This window comes from Eucyclogobius newberryi, unplaced genomic scaffold, assembly GCF_026437365.1.
Source record: "Eucyclogobius newberryi isolate DKJ021-1_F unplaced genomic scaffold, fEucNew1.0.hap1 SCAF_50, whole genome shotgun sequence".
NCBI lineage: Eukaryota > Metazoa > Chordata > Actinopteri > Gobiiformes > Gobiidae > Eucyclogobius > Eucyclogobius newberryi.
In genome coordinates, this window is record NW_027316168.1 from 150,001 (window position 1) to 166,236 (window position 16,236).

At 46.0% G+C, this 16,236-nt stretch overlaps 36 non-coding genes and 24 pseudogenes across 36 annotated transcripts; all 60 read left to right on the plus strand.

Annotated features, from left to right (window-relative positions):
- Window positions 1-37: 37 nt before the first annotated feature.
- LOC140383119 (5S ribosomal RNA) lies at window positions 38-156 on the plus strand. Its single transcript, XR_011932162.1, has one exon. It is a non-coding gene; the product is annotated as a 5S ribosomal RNA (ribosomal RNA).
- Window positions 157-302: 146 nt separating this feature from the next.
- On the plus strand, window positions 303-421 carry LOC140383120 (5S ribosomal RNA). Its single transcript, XR_011932163.1, has one exon. It is a non-coding gene; the product is annotated as a 5S ribosomal RNA (ribosomal RNA).
- Window positions 422-567: 146 nt separating this feature from the next.
- LOC140383121 (5S ribosomal RNA) lies at window positions 568-686 on the plus strand. Its single transcript, XR_011932164.1, has one exon. It is a non-coding gene; the product is annotated as a 5S ribosomal RNA (ribosomal RNA).
- Window positions 687-832: 146 nt separating this feature from the next.
- LOC140383122 (5S ribosomal RNA) lies at window positions 833-951 on the plus strand. The gene has a single exon (XR_011932165.1). It is a non-coding gene; the product is annotated as a 5S ribosomal RNA (ribosomal RNA).
- A 146-nt stretch (window positions 952-1,097) lies between these two features.
- Window positions 1,098-1,216, plus strand: LOC140382214 (5S ribosomal RNA). Its single transcript, XR_011931657.1, has one exon. It is a non-coding gene; the product is annotated as a 5S ribosomal RNA (ribosomal RNA).
- A 158-nt stretch (window positions 1,217-1,374) lies between these two features.
- Window positions 1,375-1,493, plus strand: LOC140382522 (5S ribosomal RNA). Its single transcript, XR_011931935.1, has one exon. It is a non-coding gene; the product is annotated as a 5S ribosomal RNA (ribosomal RNA).
- Window positions 1,494-1,639: 146 nt separating this feature from the next.
- Window positions 1,640-1,758, plus strand: LOC140383125 (5S ribosomal RNA). Its single transcript, XR_011932167.1, has one exon. It is a non-coding gene; the product is annotated as a 5S ribosomal RNA (ribosomal RNA).
- Window positions 1,759-1,924: 166 nt separating this feature from the next.
- On the plus strand, window positions 1,925-2,043 carry LOC140382667 (5S ribosomal RNA; annotated as a pseudogene).
- Window positions 2,044-2,189: 146 nt separating this feature from the next.
- On the plus strand, window positions 2,190-2,308 carry LOC140382878 (5S ribosomal RNA; annotated as a pseudogene).
- A 146-nt stretch (window positions 2,309-2,454) lies between these two features.
- LOC140383126 (5S ribosomal RNA) lies at window positions 2,455-2,573 on the plus strand. Its single transcript, XR_011932168.1, has one exon. It is a non-coding gene; the product is annotated as a 5S ribosomal RNA (ribosomal RNA).
- Window positions 2,574-2,729: 156 nt separating this feature from the next.
- Window positions 2,730-2,848, plus strand: LOC140382879 (5S ribosomal RNA; annotated as a pseudogene).
- A 146-nt stretch (window positions 2,849-2,994) lies between these two features.
- On the plus strand, window positions 2,995-3,113 carry LOC140383127 (5S ribosomal RNA). The gene has a single exon (XR_011932169.1). It is a non-coding gene; the product is annotated as a 5S ribosomal RNA (ribosomal RNA).
- Window positions 3,114-3,259: 146 nt separating this feature from the next.
- On the plus strand, window positions 3,260-3,378 carry LOC140383128 (5S ribosomal RNA). The gene has a single exon (XR_011932170.1). It is a non-coding gene; the product is annotated as a 5S ribosomal RNA (ribosomal RNA).
- A 146-nt stretch (window positions 3,379-3,524) lies between these two features.
- Window positions 3,525-3,643, plus strand: LOC140383129 (5S ribosomal RNA). Its single transcript, XR_011932171.1, has one exon. It is a non-coding gene; the product is annotated as a 5S ribosomal RNA (ribosomal RNA).
- Window positions 3,644-3,789: 146 nt separating this feature from the next.
- Window positions 3,790-3,908, plus strand: LOC140383130 (5S ribosomal RNA). Its single transcript, XR_011932172.1, has one exon. It is a non-coding gene; the product is annotated as a 5S ribosomal RNA (ribosomal RNA).
- Window positions 3,909-4,066: 158 nt separating this feature from the next.
- LOC140382523 (5S ribosomal RNA) lies at window positions 4,067-4,185 on the plus strand. Its single transcript, XR_011931936.1, has one exon. It is a non-coding gene; the product is annotated as a 5S ribosomal RNA (ribosomal RNA).
- Window positions 4,186-4,331: 146 nt separating this feature from the next.
- On the plus strand, window positions 4,332-4,450 carry LOC140383131 (5S ribosomal RNA). Its single transcript, XR_011932173.1, has one exon. It is a non-coding gene; the product is annotated as a 5S ribosomal RNA (ribosomal RNA).
- A 168-nt stretch (window positions 4,451-4,618) lies between these two features.
- LOC140382668 (5S ribosomal RNA) lies at window positions 4,619-4,737 on the plus strand (annotated as a pseudogene).
- A 146-nt stretch (window positions 4,738-4,883) lies between these two features.
- LOC140382882 (5S ribosomal RNA) lies at window positions 4,884-5,002 on the plus strand (annotated as a pseudogene).
- Window positions 5,003-5,148: 146 nt separating this feature from the next.
- On the plus strand, window positions 5,149-5,267 carry LOC140383132 (5S ribosomal RNA). Its single transcript, XR_011932174.1, has one exon. It is a non-coding gene; the product is annotated as a 5S ribosomal RNA (ribosomal RNA).
- A 168-nt stretch (window positions 5,268-5,435) lies between these two features.
- Window positions 5,436-5,554, plus strand: LOC140382669 (5S ribosomal RNA; annotated as a pseudogene).
- Window positions 5,555-5,700: 146 nt separating this feature from the next.
- LOC140382883 (5S ribosomal RNA) lies at window positions 5,701-5,819 on the plus strand (annotated as a pseudogene).
- A 146-nt stretch (window positions 5,820-5,965) lies between these two features.
- Window positions 5,966-6,084, plus strand: LOC140383133 (5S ribosomal RNA). The gene has a single exon (XR_011932175.1). It is a non-coding gene; the product is annotated as a 5S ribosomal RNA (ribosomal RNA).
- Window positions 6,085-6,230: 146 nt separating this feature from the next.
- LOC140383134 (5S ribosomal RNA) lies at window positions 6,231-6,349 on the plus strand. The gene has a single exon (XR_011932176.1). It is a non-coding gene; the product is annotated as a 5S ribosomal RNA (ribosomal RNA).
- Window positions 6,350-6,495: 146 nt separating this feature from the next.
- Window positions 6,496-6,614, plus strand: LOC140383137 (5S ribosomal RNA). The gene has a single exon (XR_011932178.1). It is a non-coding gene; the product is annotated as a 5S ribosomal RNA (ribosomal RNA).
- A 168-nt stretch (window positions 6,615-6,782) lies between these two features.
- LOC140382670 (5S ribosomal RNA) lies at window positions 6,783-6,901 on the plus strand (annotated as a pseudogene).
- A 146-nt stretch (window positions 6,902-7,047) lies between these two features.
- On the plus strand, window positions 7,048-7,166 carry LOC140382884 (5S ribosomal RNA; annotated as a pseudogene).
- A 146-nt stretch (window positions 7,167-7,312) lies between these two features.
- Window positions 7,313-7,431, plus strand: LOC140383138 (5S ribosomal RNA). Its single transcript, XR_011932179.1, has one exon. It is a non-coding gene; the product is annotated as a 5S ribosomal RNA (ribosomal RNA).
- A 146-nt stretch (window positions 7,432-7,577) lies between these two features.
- LOC140383139 (5S ribosomal RNA) lies at window positions 7,578-7,696 on the plus strand. Its single transcript, XR_011932180.1, has one exon. It is a non-coding gene; the product is annotated as a 5S ribosomal RNA (ribosomal RNA).
- Window positions 7,697-7,854: 158 nt separating this feature from the next.
- LOC140382525 (5S ribosomal RNA) lies at window positions 7,855-7,973 on the plus strand. Its single transcript, XR_011931937.1, has one exon. It is a non-coding gene; the product is annotated as a 5S ribosomal RNA (ribosomal RNA).
- Window positions 7,974-8,119: 146 nt separating this feature from the next.
- On the plus strand, window positions 8,120-8,238 carry LOC140383140 (5S ribosomal RNA). The gene has a single exon (XR_011932181.1). It is a non-coding gene; the product is annotated as a 5S ribosomal RNA (ribosomal RNA).
- A 168-nt stretch (window positions 8,239-8,406) lies between these two features.
- LOC140382671 (5S ribosomal RNA) lies at window positions 8,407-8,525 on the plus strand (annotated as a pseudogene).
- Window positions 8,526-8,671: 146 nt separating this feature from the next.
- Window positions 8,672-8,790, plus strand: LOC140382885 (5S ribosomal RNA; annotated as a pseudogene).
- A 146-nt stretch (window positions 8,791-8,936) lies between these two features.
- On the plus strand, window positions 8,937-9,055 carry LOC140383141 (5S ribosomal RNA). Its single transcript, XR_011932182.1, has one exon. It is a non-coding gene; the product is annotated as a 5S ribosomal RNA (ribosomal RNA).
- A 146-nt stretch (window positions 9,056-9,201) lies between these two features.
- LOC140383142 (5S ribosomal RNA) lies at window positions 9,202-9,320 on the plus strand. The gene has a single exon (XR_011932183.1). It is a non-coding gene; the product is annotated as a 5S ribosomal RNA (ribosomal RNA).
- Window positions 9,321-9,478: 158 nt separating this feature from the next.
- On the plus strand, window positions 9,479-9,597 carry LOC140382526 (5S ribosomal RNA). The gene has a single exon (XR_011931938.1). It is a non-coding gene; the product is annotated as a 5S ribosomal RNA (ribosomal RNA).
- A 146-nt stretch (window positions 9,598-9,743) lies between these two features.
- Window positions 9,744-9,862, plus strand: LOC140383143 (5S ribosomal RNA). The gene has a single exon (XR_011932184.1). It is a non-coding gene; the product is annotated as a 5S ribosomal RNA (ribosomal RNA).
- Window positions 9,863-10,030: 168 nt separating this feature from the next.
- On the plus strand, window positions 10,031-10,149 carry LOC140382672 (5S ribosomal RNA; annotated as a pseudogene).
- A 146-nt stretch (window positions 10,150-10,295) lies between these two features.
- On the plus strand, window positions 10,296-10,414 carry LOC140382887 (5S ribosomal RNA; annotated as a pseudogene).
- Window positions 10,415-10,560: 146 nt separating this feature from the next.
- On the plus strand, window positions 10,561-10,679 carry LOC140383144 (5S ribosomal RNA). Its single transcript, XR_011932185.1, has one exon. It is a non-coding gene; the product is annotated as a 5S ribosomal RNA (ribosomal RNA).
- A 169-nt stretch (window positions 10,680-10,848) lies between these two features.
- Window positions 10,849-10,967, plus strand: LOC140382674 (5S ribosomal RNA; annotated as a pseudogene).
- Window positions 10,968-11,113: 146 nt separating this feature from the next.
- Window positions 11,114-11,232, plus strand: LOC140382888 (5S ribosomal RNA; annotated as a pseudogene).
- Window positions 11,233-11,378: 146 nt separating this feature from the next.
- LOC140383145 (5S ribosomal RNA) lies at window positions 11,379-11,497 on the plus strand. The gene has a single exon (XR_011932186.1). It is a non-coding gene; the product is annotated as a 5S ribosomal RNA (ribosomal RNA).
- A 146-nt stretch (window positions 11,498-11,643) lies between these two features.
- LOC140383147 (5S ribosomal RNA) lies at window positions 11,644-11,762 on the plus strand. Its single transcript, XR_011932187.1, has one exon. It is a non-coding gene; the product is annotated as a 5S ribosomal RNA (ribosomal RNA).
- Window positions 11,763-11,920: 158 nt separating this feature from the next.
- On the plus strand, window positions 11,921-12,039 carry LOC140382527 (5S ribosomal RNA). Its single transcript, XR_011931939.1, has one exon. It is a non-coding gene; the product is annotated as a 5S ribosomal RNA (ribosomal RNA).
- Window positions 12,040-12,185: 146 nt separating this feature from the next.
- On the plus strand, window positions 12,186-12,304 carry LOC140383149 (5S ribosomal RNA). Its single transcript, XR_011932189.1, has one exon. It is a non-coding gene; the product is annotated as a 5S ribosomal RNA (ribosomal RNA).
- Window positions 12,305-12,472: 168 nt separating this feature from the next.
- On the plus strand, window positions 12,473-12,591 carry LOC140382676 (5S ribosomal RNA; annotated as a pseudogene).
- A 146-nt stretch (window positions 12,592-12,737) lies between these two features.
- Window positions 12,738-12,856, plus strand: LOC140382889 (5S ribosomal RNA; annotated as a pseudogene).
- A 156-nt stretch (window positions 12,857-13,012) lies between these two features.
- LOC140382677 (5S ribosomal RNA) lies at window positions 13,013-13,131 on the plus strand (annotated as a pseudogene).
- A 146-nt stretch (window positions 13,132-13,277) lies between these two features.
- Window positions 13,278-13,396, plus strand: LOC140382890 (5S ribosomal RNA; annotated as a pseudogene).
- Window positions 13,397-13,542: 146 nt separating this feature from the next.
- On the plus strand, window positions 13,543-13,661 carry LOC140383150 (5S ribosomal RNA). The gene has a single exon (XR_011932190.1). It is a non-coding gene; the product is annotated as a 5S ribosomal RNA (ribosomal RNA).
- Window positions 13,662-13,829: 168 nt separating this feature from the next.
- Window positions 13,830-13,948, plus strand: LOC140382678 (5S ribosomal RNA; annotated as a pseudogene).
- A 146-nt stretch (window positions 13,949-14,094) lies between these two features.
- Window positions 14,095-14,213, plus strand: LOC140382891 (5S ribosomal RNA; annotated as a pseudogene).
- A 146-nt stretch (window positions 14,214-14,359) lies between these two features.
- LOC140383151 (5S ribosomal RNA) lies at window positions 14,360-14,478 on the plus strand. The gene has a single exon (XR_011932191.1). It is a non-coding gene; the product is annotated as a 5S ribosomal RNA (ribosomal RNA).
- Window positions 14,479-14,624: 146 nt separating this feature from the next.
- On the plus strand, window positions 14,625-14,743 carry LOC140383152 (5S ribosomal RNA). Its single transcript, XR_011932192.1, has one exon. It is a non-coding gene; the product is annotated as a 5S ribosomal RNA (ribosomal RNA).
- Window positions 14,744-14,901: 158 nt separating this feature from the next.
- On the plus strand, window positions 14,902-15,020 carry LOC140382528 (5S ribosomal RNA). Its single transcript, XR_011931940.1, has one exon. It is a non-coding gene; the product is annotated as a 5S ribosomal RNA (ribosomal RNA).
- Window positions 15,021-15,166: 146 nt separating this feature from the next.
- On the plus strand, window positions 15,167-15,285 carry LOC140383153 (5S ribosomal RNA). Its single transcript, XR_011932193.1, has one exon. It is a non-coding gene; the product is annotated as a 5S ribosomal RNA (ribosomal RNA).
- Window positions 15,286-15,453: 168 nt separating this feature from the next.
- Window positions 15,454-15,572, plus strand: LOC140382679 (5S ribosomal RNA; annotated as a pseudogene).
- A 146-nt stretch (window positions 15,573-15,718) lies between these two features.
- Window positions 15,719-15,837, plus strand: LOC140382893 (5S ribosomal RNA; annotated as a pseudogene).
- Window positions 15,838-15,993: 156 nt separating this feature from the next.
- On the plus strand, window positions 15,994-16,112 carry LOC140382680 (5S ribosomal RNA; annotated as a pseudogene).
- Window positions 16,113-16,236: the final 124 nt, after the last annotated feature.

Sequence of the window (16,236 nt, forward strand, 5' to 3'; positions counted from 1 at the left end):
TTGATATAAAAAAGGCCGTTTTGACCTGGAACATTTCGCTCACGGCCATACCACCCTGGACCAGCCCGATCTCGTCTGATCTCGGAAGCCAAGCAGGGTTGGGCCTGGTTAGTACTTGGATGGGAGACCGCCTGGGAATACCAGGTGCTGTGAGCATTTTCACACTTTTTCACCCGTCAAAAAAAAAAAAAGAAGTTTTTCATTGAGATATCCCAATTTTGACCGAGCAAGTGGCGTGAAGGTACTCTTCACGAAAAGACAGTGTTTGATATAAAAAAGGCCGTTTTGACCTGGAACATTTCGCTCACGGCCATACCACCCTGGACCAGCCCGATCTCGTCTGATCTCGGAAGCCAAGCAGGGTTGGGCCTGGTTAGTACTTGGATGGGAGACCGCCTGGGAATACCAGGTGCTGTGAGCATTTTCACACTTTTTCACCCGTCAAAAAAAAAAAAAGAAGTTTTTCATTGAGATATCCCAATTTTGACCGAGCAAGTGGCGTGAAGGTACTCTTCACGAAAAGACAGTGTTTGATATAAAAAAGGCCGTTTTGACCTGGAACATTTCGCTCACGGCCATACCACCCTGGACCAGCCCGATCTCGTCTGATCTCGGAAGCCAAGCAGGGTTGGGCCTGGTTAGTACTTGGATGGGAGACCGCCTGGGAATACCAGGTGCTGTGAGCATTTTCACACTTTTTCACCCGTCAAAAAAAAAAAAAGAAGTTTTTCATTGAGATATCCCAATTTTGACCGAGCAAGTGGCGTGAAGGTACTCTTCACGAAAAGACAGTGTTTGATATAAAAAAGGCCGTTTTGACCTGGAACATTTCGCTCACGGCCATACCACCCTGGACCAGCCCGATCTCGTCTGATCTCGGAAGCCAAGCAGGGTTGGGCCTGGTTAGTACTTGGATGGGAGACCGCCTGGGAATACCAGGTGCTGTGAGCATTTTCACACTTTTTCACCCGTCAAAAAAAAAAAAAGAAGTTTTTCATTGAGATATCCCAATTTTGACCGAGCAAGTGGCGTGAAGGTACTCTTCACGAAAAGACAGTGTTTGATATAAAAAAGGCCGTTTTGACCTGGAACATTTCGCTCACTGCCATACCACCCTGGACCAGCCCGATCTCGTCTGATCTCGGAAGCCAAGCAGGGTTGGGCCTGGTTAGTACTTGGATGGGAGACCGCCTGGGAATACCAGGTGCTGTGAGCATTTTCACACTTTTTCACCTGTCAAAAAAAAAAAAAAAAAAAAAAAAAGAAGTTTTTCATTGAGATATCCCAATTTTGACCGAGCAAGTGGCGTGAAGGTACTCTTCACGAAAAGACAGTGTTTGATATAAAAAAGGCCGTTTTGACCTGGAACATTTCGCTCACGGCCATACCACCCTGGACCAGCCCGATCTCGTTTGATCTCGGAAGCCAAGCGGGGTTGGGCCTTGTTAGTACTTGGATGGGAGACCGCCTGGGAATACCAGGTGCTGTGAGCATTTTCACACTTTTTCACCCGTCAAAAAAAAAAAAAGAAGTTTTTCATTGAGATATCCCAATTTTGACCGAGCAAGTGGCGTGAAGGTACTCTTCACGAAAAGACAGTGTTTGATATAAAAAAGGCCGTTTTGACCTGGAACATTTCGCTCACGGCCATACCACCCTGGACCAGCCCGATCTCGTCTGATCTCGGAAGCCAAGCAGGGTTGGGCCTGGTTAGTACTTGGATGGGAGACCGCCTGGGAATACCAGGTGCTGTGAGCATTTTCACACTTTTTCACCTGTCAAAAAAAAAAAAAAAAAAAAAAAAGAAGTTATCATTGAGATATCCCAATTTTGACCGAGCAAGTGGCGTGAAGGTACTCTTCACGAAAAGACAGTGTTTGATGCAAAAAAAGCCATTTATACGAGTTTTGACCTGGAACATTTCGCTCACGGCCATACCACCCTGGAACAGCCCGATCTCGTTTGATCTCGGAAGCCAAGCGGGGTTGGGCCTTGTTAGTACTTGGATGGAACACCGCCTGGGAATACCAGGTGCTGTGAGCATTTTCACACTTTTTCACCCGTCAAAAAAAAAAAAAGAAGTTTTTCATTGAGATATCCCAATTTTGACCGAGCAAGTGGCGTGAAGGTACTCTTCACGAAAAGACAGTGTTTGATATAAAAAAGGCCGTTTTGACCTGGAACATTTCGCTCACGGCCATACCACCCTGGACCAGCCCGATCTCGTTTGATCTCGGAAGCCAAGCGGGGTTGGGCCTTGTTAGTACTTGGATGGAACACCGCCTGGGAATACCAGGTGCTGTGAGCATTTTCACACTTTTTCACCCGTCAAAAAAAAAAGAAGAAGTTTTTCATTGAGATATCCCAATTTTGACCGAGCAAGTGGCGTGAAGGTACTCTTCACGAAAAGACAGTGTTTGATATAAAAAAGGCCGTTTTGACCTGGAACATTTCGCTCACGGCCATACCACCCTGGACCAGCCCGATCTCGTCTGATCTCGGAAGCCAAGCAGGGTTGGGCCTGGTTAGTACTTGGATGGGAGACCGCCTGGGAATACCAGGTGCTGTGAGCATTTTCACACTTTTTCACCCGTCAAAAAAAAAAAAAGAAGTTTTTCATTGAGATATCCCAATTTTGACCGAGCAAGTGGCGTGAAGGTACTCTTCACGAAAAGACAGTGTTTGATGCAAAAAAAGCCATTTATACGAGTTTTGACCTGGAACATTTCGCTCACGGCCATACCACCCTGGACCAGCCCGATCTCGTTTGATCTCGGAAGCCAAGCGGGGTTGGGCCTTGTTAGTACTTGGATGGAACACCGCCTGGGAATACCAGGTGCTGTGAGCATTTTCACACTTTTTCACCCGTCAAAAAAAAAAAAAGAAGTTTTTCATTGAGATATCCCAATTTTGACCGAGCAAGTGGCGTGAAGGTACTCTTCACGAAAAGACAGTGTTTGATATAAAAAAGGCCGTTTTGACCTGGAACATTTCGCTCACGGCCATACCACCCTGGACCAGCCCGATCTCGTCTGATCTCGGAAGCCAAGCAGGGTTGGGCCTGGTTAGTACTTGGATGGGAGACCGCCTGGGAATACCAGGTGCTGTGAGCATTTTCACACTTTTTCACCCGTCAAAAAAAAAAAAAGAAGTTTTTCATTGAGATATCCCAATTTTGACCGAGCAAGTGGCGTGAAGGTACTCTTCACGAAAAGACAGTGTTTGATATAAAAAAGGCCGTTTTGACCTGGAACATTTCGCTCACGGCCATACCACCCTGGACCAGCCCGATCTCGTCTGATCTCGGAAGCCAAGCAGGGTTGGGCCTGGTTAGTACTTGGATGGGAGACCGCCTGGGAATACCAGGTGCTGTGAGCATTTTCACACTTTTTCACCCGTCAAAAAAAAAAAAAGAAGTTTTTCATTGAGATATCCCAATTTTGACCGAGCAAGTGGCGTGAAGGTACTCTTCACGAAAAGACAGTGTTTGATATAAAAAAGGCCGTTTTGACCTGGAACATTTCGCTCACGGCCATACCACCCTGGACCAGCCCGATCTCGTCTGATCTCGGAAGCCAAGCAGGGTTGGGCCTGGTTAGTACTTGGATGGGAGACCGCCTGGGAATACCAGGTGCTGTGAGCATTTTCACACTTTTTCACCCGTCAAAAAAAAAAAAAGAAGTTTTTCATTGAGATATCCCAATTTTGACCGAGCAAGTGGCGTGAAGGTACTCTTCACGAAAAGACAGTGTTTGATATAAAAAAGGCCGTTTTGACCTGGAACATTTCGCTCACGGCCATACCACCCTGGACCAGCCCGATCTCGTCTGATCTCGGAAGCCAAGCAGGGTTGGGCCTGGTTAGTACTTGGATGGGAGACCGCCTGGGAATACCAGGTGCTGTGAGCATTTTCACACTTTTTCACCTGTCAAAAAAAAAAAAAAAAAAAAAAAAAGAAGTTTTTCATTGAGATATCCCAATTTTGACCGAGCAAGTGGCGTGAAGGTACTCTTCACGAAAAGACAGTGTTTGATATAAAAAAGGCCGTTTTGACCTGGAACATTTCGCTCACGGCCATACCACCCTGGACCAGCCCGATCTCGTTTGATCTCGGAAGCCAAGCGGGGTTGGGCCTTGTTAGTACTTGGATGGGAGACCGCCTGGGAATACCAGGTGCTGTGAGCATTTTCACACTTTTTCACCCGTCAAAAAAAAAAAAAGAAGTTTTTCATTGAGATATCCCAATTTTGACCGAGCAAGTGGCGTGAAGGTACTCTTCACGAAAAGACAGTGTTTGATATAAAAAAGGCCGTTTTGACCTGGAACATTTCGCTCACGGCCATACCACCCTGGACCAGCCCGATCTCGTCTGATCTCGGAAGCCAAGCAGGGTTGGGCCTGGTTAGTACTTGGATGGGAGACCGCCTGGGAATACCAGGTGCTGTGAGCATTTTCACACTTTTTCACCTGTCAAAAAAAAAAAAAAAAAAAAAAAAAGAAGTTTTTCATTGAGATATCCCAATTTTGACCGAGCAAGTGGCGTGAAGGTACTCTTCACGAAAAGACAGTGTTTGATGCAAAAAAAGCCATTTATACGAGTTTTGACCTGGAACATTTCGCTCACGGCCATACCACCCTGGAACAGCCCGATCTCGTTTGATCTCGGAAGCCAAGCGGGGTTGGGCCTTGTTAGTACTTGGATGGAACACCGCCTGGGAATACCAGGTGCTGTGAGCATTTTCACACTTTTTCACCCGTCAAAAAAAAAAAAAGAAGTTTTTCATTGAGATATCCCAATTTTGACCGAGCAAGTGGCGTGAAGGTACTCTTCACGAAAAGACAGTGTTTGATATAAAAAAGGCCGTTTTGACCTGGAACATTTCGCTCACGGCCATACCACCCTGGACCAGCCCGATCTCGTTTGATCTCGGAAGCCAAGCGGGGTTGGGCCTTGTTAGTACTTGGATGGAACACCGCCTGGGAATACCAGGTGCTGTGAGCATTTTCACACTTTTTCACCCGTCAAAAAAAAAAGAAGAAGTTTTTCATTGAGATATCCCAATTTTGACCGAGCAAGTGGCGTGAAGGTACTCTTCACGAAAAGACAGTGTTTGATATAAAAAAGGCCGTTTTGACCTGGAACATTTCGCTCACGGCCATACCACCCTGGACCAGCCCGATCTCGTCTGATCTCGGAAGCCAAGCAGGGTTGGGCCTGGTTAGTACTTGGATGGGAGACCGCCTGGGAATACCAGGTGCTGTGAGCATTTTCACACTTTTTCACCTGTCAAAAAAAAAAAAAAAAAAAAAAAAAGAAGTTTTTCATTGAGATATCCCAATTTTGACCGAGCAAGTGGCGTGAAGGTACTCTTCACGAAAAGACAGTGTTTGATGCAAAAAAAGCCATTTATACGAGTTTTGACCTGGAACATTTCGCTCACGGCCATACCACCCTGGAACAGCCCGATCTCGTTTGATCTCGGAAGCCAAGCGGGGTTGGGCCTTGTTAGTACTTGGATGGAACACCGCCTGGGAATACCAGGTGCTGTGAGCATTTTCACACTTTTTCACCCGTCAAAAAAAAAAAAAGAAGTTTTTCATTGAGATATCCCAATTTTGACCGAGCAAGTGGCGTGAAGGTACTCTTCACGAAAAGACAGTGTTTGATATAAAAAAGGCCGTTTTGACCTGGAACATTTCGCTCACGGCCATACCACCCTGGACCAGCCCGATCTCGTTTGATCTCGGAAGCCAAGCGGGGTTGGGCCTTGTTAGTACTTGGATGGAACACCGCCTGGGAATACCAGGTGCTGTGAGCATTTTCACACTTTTTCACCCGTCAAAAAAAAAAAAAGAAGTTTTTCATTGAGATATCCCAATTTTGACCGAGCAAGTGGCGTGAAGGTACTCTTCACGAAAAGACAGTGTTTGATATAAAAAAGGCCGTTTTGACCTGGAACATTTCGCTCACGGCCATACCACCCTGGACCAGCCCGATCTCGTCTGATCTCGGAAGCCAAGCAGGGTTGGGCCTGGTTAGTACTTGGATGGGAGACCGCCTGGGAATACCAGGTGCTGTGAGCATTTTCACACTTTTTCACCCGTCAAAAAAAAAAAAAGAAGTTTTTCATTGAGATATCCCAATTTTGACCGAGCAAGTGGCGTGAAGGTACTCTTCACGAAAAGACAGTGTTTGATATAAAAAAGGCCGTTTTGACCTGGAACATTTCGCTCACGGCCATACCACCCTGGACCAGCCCGATCTCGTCTGATCTCGGAAGCCAAGCAGGGTTGGGCCTGGTTAGTACTTGGATGGGAGACCGCCTGGGAATACCAGGTGCTGTGAGCATTTTCACACTTTTTCACCCGTCAAAAAAAAAAAAAGAAGTTTTTCATTGAGATATCCCAATTTTGACCGAGCAAGTGGCGTGAAGGTACTCTTCACGAAAAGACAGTGTTTGATATAAAAAAGGCCGTTTTGACCTGGAACATTTCGCTCACGGCCATACCACCCTGGACCAGCCCGATCTCGTCTGATCTCGGAAGCCAAGCAGGGTTGGGCCTGGTTAGTACTTGGATGGGAGACCGCCTGGGAATACCAGGTGCTGTGAGCATTTTCACACTTTTTCACCTGTCAAAAAAAAAAAAAAAAAAAAAAAAAGAAGTTTTTCATTGAGATATCCCAATTTTGACCGAGCAAGTGGCGTGAAGGTACTCTTCACGAAAAGACAGTGTTTGATGCAAAAAAAGCCATTTATACGAGTTTTGACCTGGAACATTTCGCTCACGGCCATACCACCCTGGAACAGCCCGATCTCGTTTGATCTCGGAAGCCAAGCGGGGTTGGGCCTTGTTAGTACTTGGATGGAACACCGCCTGGGAATACCAGGTGCTGTGAGCATTTTCACACTTTTTCACCCGTCAAAAAAAAAAAAAGAAGTTTTTCATTGAGATATCCCAATTTTGACCGAGCAAGTGGCGTGAAGGTACTCTTCACGAAAAGACAGTGTTTGATATAAAAAAGGCCGTTTTGACCTGGAACATTTCGCTCACGGCCATACCACCCTGGACCAGCCCGATCTCGTTTGATCTCGGAAGCCAAGCGGGGTTGGGCCTTGTTAGTACTTGGATGGAACACCGCCTGGGAATACCAGGTGCTGTGAGCATTTTCACACTTTTTCACCCGTCAAAAAAAAAAAAAGAAGTTTTTCATTGAGATATCCCAATTTTGACCGAGCAAGTGGCGTGAAGGTACTCTTCACGAAAAGACAGTGTTTGATATAAAAAAGGCCGTTTTGACCTGGAACATTTCGCTCACGGCCATACCACCCTGGACCAGCCCGATCTCGTCTGATCTCGGAAGCCAAGCAGGGTTGGGCCTGGTTAGTACTTGGATGGGAGACCGCCTGGGAATACCAGGTGCTGTGAGCATTTTCACACTTTTTCACCCGTCAAAAAAAAAAAAAGAAGTTTTTCATTGAGATATCCCAATTTTGACCGAGCAAGTGGCGTGAAGGTACTCTTCACGAAAAGACAGTGTTTGATATAAAAAAGGCCGTTTTGACCTGGAACATTTCGCTCACGGCCATACCACCCTGGACCAGCCCGATCTCGTCTGATCTCGGAAGCCAAGCAGGGTTGGGCCTGGTTAGTACTTGGATGGGAGACCGCCTGGGAATACCAGGTGCTGTGAGCATTTTCACACTTTTTCACCTGTCAAAAAAAAAAAAAAAAAAAAAAAAAGAAGTTTTTCATTGAGATATCCCAATTTTGACCGAGCAAGTGGCGTGAAGGTACTCTTCACGAAAAGACAGTGTTTGATATAAAAAAGGCCGTTTTGACCTGGAACATTTCGCTCACGGCCATACCACCCTGGACCAGCCCGATCTCGTTTGATCTCGGAAGCCAAGCGGGGTTGGGCCTTGTTAGTACTTGGATGGGAGACCGCCTGGGAATACCAGGTGCTGTGAGCATTTTCACACTTTTTCACCCGTCAAAAAAAAAAAAAGAAGTTTTTCATTGAGATATCCCAATTTTGACCGAGCAAGTGGCGTGAAGGTACTCTTCACGAAAAGACAGTGTTTGATATAAAAAAGGCCGTTTTGACCTGGAACATTTCGCTCACGGCCATACCACCCTGGACCAGCCCGATCTCGTCTGATCTCGGAAGCCAAGCAGGGTTGGGCCTGGTTAGTACTTGGATGGGAGACCGCCTGGGAATACCAGGTGCTGTGAGCATTTTCACACTTTTTCACCTGTCAAAAAAAAAAAAAAAAAAAAAAAAAGAAGTTTTTCATTGAGATATCCCAATTTTGACCGAGCAAGTGGCGTGAAGGTACTCTTCACGAAAAGACAGTGTTTGATGCAAAAAAAGCCATTTATACGAGTTTTGACCTGGAACATTTCGCTCACGGCCATACCACCCTGGAACAGCCCGATCTCGTTTGATCTCGGAAGCCAAGCGGGGTTGGGCCTTGTTAGTACTTGGATGGAACACCGCCTGGGAATACCAGGTGCTGTGAGCATTTTCACACTTTTTCACCCGTCAAAAAAAAAAAAAGAAGTTTTTCATTGAGATATCCCAATTTTGACCGAGCAAGTGGCGTGAAGGTACTCTTCACGAAAAGACAGTGTTTGATATAAAAAAGGCCGTTTTGACCTGGAACATTTCGCTCACGGCCATACCACCCTGGACCAGCCCGATCTCGTTTGATCTCGGAAGCCAAGCGGGGTTGGGCCTTGTTAGTACTTGGATGGAACACCGCCTGGGAATACCAGGTGCTGTGAGCATTTTCACACTTTTTCACCCGTCAAAAAAAAAAGAAGAAGTTTTTCATTGAGATATCCCAATTTTGACCGAGCAAGTGGCGTGAAGGTACTCTTCACGAAAAGACAGTGTTTGATATAAAAAAGGCCGTTTTGACCTGGAACATTTCGCTCACGGCCATACCACCCTGGACCAGCCCGATCTCGTCTGATCTCGGAAGCCAAGCAGGGTTGGGCCTGGTTAGTACTTGGATGGGAGACCGCCTGGGAATACCAGGTGCTGTGAGCATTTTCACACTTTTTCACCCGTCAAAAAAAAAAAAAGAAGTTTTTCATTGAGATATCCCAATTTTGACCGAGCAAGTGGCGTGAAGGTACTCTTCACGAAAAGACAGTGTTTGATATAAAAAAGGCCGTTTTGACCTGGAACATTTCGCTCACGGCCATACCACCCTGGACCAGCCCGATCTCGTCTGATCTCGGAAGCCAAGCAGGGTTGGGCCTGGTTAGTACTTGGATGGGAGACCGCCTGGGAATACCAGGTGCTGTGAGCATTTTCACACTTTTTCACCTGTCAAAAAAAAAAAAAAAAAAAAAAAAAGAAGTTTTTCATTGAGATATCCCAATTTTGACCGAGCAAGTGGCGTGAAGGTACTCTTCACGAAAAGACAGTGTTTGATATAAAAAAGGCCGTTTTGACCTGGAACATTTCGCTCACGGCCATACCACCCTGGACCAGCCCGATCTCGTTTGATCTCGGAAGCCAAGCGGGGTTGGGCCTTGTTAGTACTTGGATGGGAGACCGCCTGGGAATACCAGGTGCTGTGAGCATTTTCACACTTTTTCACCCGTCAAAAAAAAAAAAAGAAGTTTTTCATTGAGATATCCCAATTTTGACCGAGCAAGTGGCGTGAAGGTACTCTTCACGAAAAGACAGTGTTTGATATAAAAAAGGCCGTTTTGACCTGGAACATTTCGCTCACGGCCATACCACCCTGGACCAGCCCGATCTCGTCTGATCTCGGAAGCCAAGCAGGGTTGGGCCTGGTTAGTACTTGGATGGGAGACCGCCTGGGAATACCAGGTGCTGTGAGCATTTTCACACTTTTTCACCTGTCAAAAAAAAAAAAAAAAAAAAAAAAAGAAGTTTTTCATTGAGATATCCCAATTTTGACCGAGCAAGTGGCGTGAAGGTACTCTTCACGAAAAGACAGTGTTTGATGCAAAAAAAGCCATTTATACGAGTTTTGACCTGGAACATTTCGCTCACGGCCATACCACCCTGGAACAGCCCGATCTCGTTTGATCTCGGAAGCCAAGCGGGGTTGGGCCTTGTTAGTACTTGGATGGAACACCGCCTGGGAATACCAGGTGCTGTGAGCATTTTCACACTTTTTCACCCGTCAAAAAAAAAAAAAGAAGTTTTTCATTGAGATATCCCAATTTTGACCGAGCAAGTGGCGTGAAGGTACTCTTCACGAAAAGACAGTGTTTGATATAAAAAAGGCCGTTTTGACCTGGAACATTTCGCTCACGGCCATACCACCCTGGACCAGCCCGATCTCGTTTGATCTCGGAAGCCAAGCGGGGTTGGGCCTTGTTAGTACTTGGATGGAACACCGCCTGGGAATACCAGGTGCTGTGAGCATTTTCACACTTTTTCACCCGTCAAAAAAAAAAGAAGAAGTTTTTCATTGAGATATCCCAATTTTGACCGAGCAAGTGGCGTGAAGGTACTCTTCACGAAAAGACAGTGTTTGATATAAAAAAGGCCGTTTTGACCTGGAACATTTCGCTCACGGCCATACCACCCTGGACCAGCCCGATCTCGTCTGATCTCGGAAGCCAAGCAGGGTTGGGCCTGGTTAGTACTTGGATGGGAGACCGCCTGGGAATACCAGGTGCTGTGAGCATTTTCACACTTTTTCACCTGTCAAAAAAAAAAAAAAAAAAAAAAAAAAGAAGTTTTTCATTGAGATATCCCAATTTTGACCGAGCAAGTGGCGTGAAGGTACTCTTCACGAAAAGACAGTGTTTGATGCAAAAAAAGCCATTTATACGAGTTTTGACCTGGAACATTTCGCTCACGGCCATACCACCCTGGAACAGCCCGATCTCGTTTGATCTCGGAAGCCAAGCGGGGTTGGGCCTTGTTAGTACTTGGATGGAACACCGCCTGGGAATACCAGGTGCTGTGAGCATTTTCACACTTTTTCACCCGTCAAAAAAAAAAAAAGAAGTTTTTCATTGAGATATCCCAATTTTGACCGAGCAAGTGGCGTGAAGGTACTCTTCACGAAAAGACAGTGTTTGATATAAAAAAGGCCGTTTTGACCTGGAACATTTCGCTCACGGCCATACCACCCTGGACCAGCCCGATCTCGTTTGATCTCGGAAGCCAAGCGGGGTTGGGCCTTGTTAGTACTTGGATGGAACACCGCCTGGGAATACCAGGTGCTGTGAGCATTTTCACACTTTTTCACCCGTCAAAAAAAAAAAAAGAAGTTTTTCATTGAGATATCCCAATTTTGACCGAGCAAGTGGCGTGAAGGTACTCTTCACGAAAAGACAGTGTTTGATATAAAAAAGGCCGTTTTGACCTGGAACATTTCGCTCACGGCCATACCACCCTGGACCAGCCCGATCTCGTCTGATCTCGGAAGCCAAGCAGGGTTGGGCCTGGTTAGTACTTGGATGGGAGACCGCCTGGGAATACCAGGTGCTGTGAGCATTTTCACACTTTTTCACCCGTCAAAAAAAAAAAAAGAAGTTTTTCATTGAGATATCCCAATTTTGACCGAGCAAGTGGCGTGAAGGTACTCTTCACGAAAAGACAGTGTTTGATATAAAAAAGGCCGTTTTGACCTGGAACATTTCGCTCACGGCCATACCACCCTGGACCAGCCCGATCTCGTCTGATCTCGGAAGCCAAGCAGGGTTGGGCCTGGTTAGTACTTGGATGGGAGACCGCCTGGGAATACCAGGTGCTGTGAGCATTTTCACACTTTTTCACCTGTCAAAAAAAAAAAAAAAAAAAAAAAAAGAAGTTTTTCATTGAGATATCCCAATTTTGACCGAGCAAGTGGCGTGAAGGTACTCTTCACGAAAAGACAGTGTTTGATATAAAAAAGGCCGTTTTGACCTGGAACATTTCGCTCACGGCCATACCACCCTGGACCAGCCCGATCTCGTTTGATCTCGGAAGCCAAGCGGGGTTGGGCCTTGTTAGTACTTGGATGGGAGACCGCCTGGGAATACCAGGTGCTGTGAGCATTTTCACACTTTTTCACCCGTCAAAAAAAAAAAAAGAAGTTTTTCATTGAGATATCCCAATTTTGACCGAGCAAGTGGCGTGAAGGTACTCTTCACGAAAAGACAGTGTTTGATATAAAAAAGGCCGTTTTGACCTGGAACATTTCGCTCACGGCCATACCACCCTGGACCAGCCCGATCTCGTCTGATCTCGGAAGCCAAGCAGGGTTGGGCCTGGTTAGTACTTGGATGGGAGACCGCCTGGGAATACCAGGTGCTGTGAGCATTTTCACACTTTTTCACCTGTCAAAAAAAAAAAAAAAAAAAAAAAAAGAAGTTTTTCATTGAGATATCCCAATTTTGACCGAGCAAGTGGCGTGAAGGTACTCTTCACGAAAAGACAGTGTTTGATGCAAAAAAAGCCATTTATACGAGTTTTGACCTGGAACATTTCGCTCACGGCCATACCACCCTGGAACAGCCCGATCTCGTTTGATCTCGGAAGCCAAGCGGGGTTGGGCCTTGTTAGTACTTGGATGGAACACCGCCTGGGAATACCAGGTGCTGTGAGCATTTTCACACTTTTTCACCCGTCAAAAAAAAAAAAAGAAGTTTTTCATTGAGATATCCCAATTTTGACCGAGCAAGTGGCGTGAAGGTACTCTTCACGAAAAGACAGTGTTTGATATAAAAAAGGCCGTTTTGACCTGGAACATTTCGCTCACGGCCATACCACCCTGGACCAGCCCGATCTCGTTTGATCTCGGAAGCCAAGCGGGGTTGGGCCTTGTTAGTACTTGGATGGAACACCGCCTGGGAATACCAGGTGCTGTGAGCATTTTCACACTTTTTCACCCGTCAAAAAAAAAAGAAGAAGTTTTTCATTGAGATATCCCAATTTTGACCGAGCAAGTGGCGTGAAGGTACTCTTCACGAAAAGACAGTGTTTGATATAAAAAAAGCCATTTATACGAGTTTTGACCTGGAACATTTCGCTCACGGCCATACCACCCTGGAACAGCCCGATCTCGTTTGATCTCGGAAGCCAAGCGGGGTTGGGCCTTGTTAGTACTTGGATGGAACACCGCCTGGGAATACCAGGTGCTGTGAGCATTTTCACACTTTTTCACCCGTCAAAAAAAAAAAAAGAAGTTTTTCATTGAGATATCCCAATTTTGACCGAGCAAGTGGCGTGAAGGTACTCTTCACGAAAAGACAGTGTTTGATATAAAAAAGGCCGTTTTGACCTGGAACATTTCGCTCACGGCCATACCACCCTGGACCAGCCCGATCTCGTTTGATCTCGGAAGCCAAGCGGGGTTGGGCCTTGTTAGTACTTGGATGGAACACCGCCTGGGAATACCAGGTGCTGTGAGCATTTTCACACTTTTTCACCCGTCAAAAAAAAAAAAAGAAGTTTTTCATTGAGATATCCCAATTTTGACCGAGCAAGTGGCGTGAAGGTACTCTTCACGAAAAGACAGTGTTTGATATAAAAAAGGCCGTTTTGACCTGGAACATTTCGCTCACGGCCATACCACCCTGGACCAGCCCGATCTCGTCTGATCTCGGAAGCCAAGCAGGGTTGGGCCTGGTTAGTACTTGGATGGGAGACCGCCTGGGAATACCAGGTGCTGTGAGCATTTTCACACTTTTTCACCTGTCAAAAAAAAAAAAAAAAAAAAAAAAAGAAGTTTTTCATTGAGATATCCCAATTTTGACCGAGCAAGTGGCGTGAAGGTACTCTTCACGAAAAGACAGTGTTTGATGCAAAAAAAGCCATTTATACGAGTTTTGACCTGGAACATTTCGCTCACGGCCATACCACCCTGGAACAGCCCGATCTCGTTTGATCTCGGAAGCCAAGCGGGGTTGGGCCTTGTTAGTACTTGGATGGAACACCGCCTGGGAATACCAGGTGCTGTGAGCATTTTCACACTTTTTCACCCGTCAAAAAAAAAAAAAGAAGTTTTTCATTGAGATATCCCAATTTTGACCGAGCAAGTGGCGTGAAGGTACTCTTCACGAAAAGACAGTGTTTGATATAAAAAAGGCCGTTTTGACCTGGAACATTTCGCTCACGGCCATACCACCCTGGACCAGCCCGATCTCGTTTGATCTCGGAAGCCAAGCGGGGTTGGGCCTTGTTAGTACTTGGATGGAACACCGCCTGGGAATACCAGGTGCTGTGAGCATTTTCACACTTTTTCACCCGTCAAAAAAAAAAAAAGAAGTTTTTCATTGAGATATCCCAATTTTGACCGAGCAAGTGGCGTGAAGGTACTCTTCACGAAAAGACAGTGTTTGATATAAAAAAGGCCGTTTTGACCTGGAACATTTCGCTCACGGCCATACCACCCTGGACCAGCCCGATCTCGTCTGATCTCGGAAGCCAAGCAGGGTTGGGCCTGGTTAGTACTTGGATGGGAGACCGCCTGGGAATACCAGGTGCTGTGAGCATTTTCACACTTTTTCACCCGTCAAAAAAAAAAAAAGAAGTTTTTCATTGAGATATCCCAATTTTGACCGAGCAAGTGGCGTGAAGGTACTCTTCACGAAAAGACAGTGTTTGATATAAAAAAGGCCGTTTTGACCTGGAACATTTCGCTCACGGCCATACCACCCTGGACCAGCCCGATCTCGTCTGATCTCGGAAGCCAAGCAGGGTTGGGCCTGGTTAGTACTTGGATGGGAGACCGCCTGGGAATACCAGGTGCTGTGAGCATTTTCACACTTTTTCACCTGTCAAAAAAAAAAAAAAAAAAAAAAAAAGAAGTTTTTCATTGAGATATCCCAATTTTGACCGAGCAAGTGGCGTGAAGGTACTCTTCACGAAAAGACAGTGTTTGATATAAAAAAGGCCGTTTTGACCTGGAACATTTCGCTCACGGCCATACCACCCTGGACCAGCCCGATCTCGTTTGATCTCGGAAGCCAAGCGGGGTTGGGCCTTGTTAGTACTTGGATGGGAGACCGCCTGGGAATACCAGGTGCTGTGAGCATTTTCACACTTTTTCACCCGTCAAAAAAAAAAAAAGAAGTTTTTCATTGAGATATCCCAATTTTGACCGAGCAAGTGGCGTGAAGGTACTCTTCACGAAAAGACAGTGTTTGATATAAAAAAGGCCGTTTTGACCTGGAACATTTCGCTCACGGCCATACCACCCTGGACCAGCCCGATCTCGTCTGATCTCGGAAGCCAAGCAGGGTTGGGCCTGGTTAGTACTTGGATGGGAGACCGCCTGGGAATACCAGGTGCTGTGAGCATTTTCACACTTTTTCACCTGTCAAAAAAAAAAAAAAAAAAAAAAAAAGAAGTTTTTCATTGAGATATCCCAATTTTGACCGAGCAAGTGGCGTGAAGGTACTCTTCACGAAAAGACAGTGTTTGATGCAAAAAAAGCCATTTATACGAGTTTTGACCTGGAACATTTCGCTCACGGCCATACCACCCTGGAACAGCCCGATCTCGTTTGATCTCGGAAGCCAAGCGGGGTTGGGCCTTGTTAGTACTTGGATGGAACACCGCCTGGGAATACCAGGTGCTGTGAGCATTTTCACACTTTTTCACCCGTCAAAAAAAAAAAAAGAAGTTTTTCATTGAGATATCCCAATTTTGACCGAGCAAGTGGCGTGAAGGTACTCTTCACGAAAAGACAGTGTTTGATATAAAAAAGGCCGTTTTGACCTGGAACATTTCGCTCACGGCCATACCACCCTGGACCAGCCCGATCTCGTTTGATCTCGGAAGCCAAGCGGGGTTGGGCCTTGTTAGTACTTGGATGGAACACCGCCTGGGAATACCAGGTGCTGTGAGCATTTTCACACTTTTTCACCCGTCAAAAAAAAAAGAAGAAGTTTTTCATTGAGATATCCCAATTTTGACCGAGCAAGTGGCGTGAAGGTACTCTTCACGAAAAGACAGTGTTTGATATAAAAAAAGCCATTTATACGAGTTTTGACCTGGAACATTTCGCTCACGGCCATACCACCCTGGAACAGCCCGATCTCGTTTGATCTCGGAAGCCAAGCGGGGTTGGGCCTTGTTAGTACTTGGATGGAACACCGCCTGGGAATACCAGGTGCTGTGAGCATTTTCACACTTTTTCACCCGTCAAAAAAAAAAAAAGAAGTTTTTCATTGAGATATCCCAATTTTGACCGAGCAAGTGGCGTGAAGGTACTCTTCACGAAAAGACAGTGTTTGATATAAAAAAGG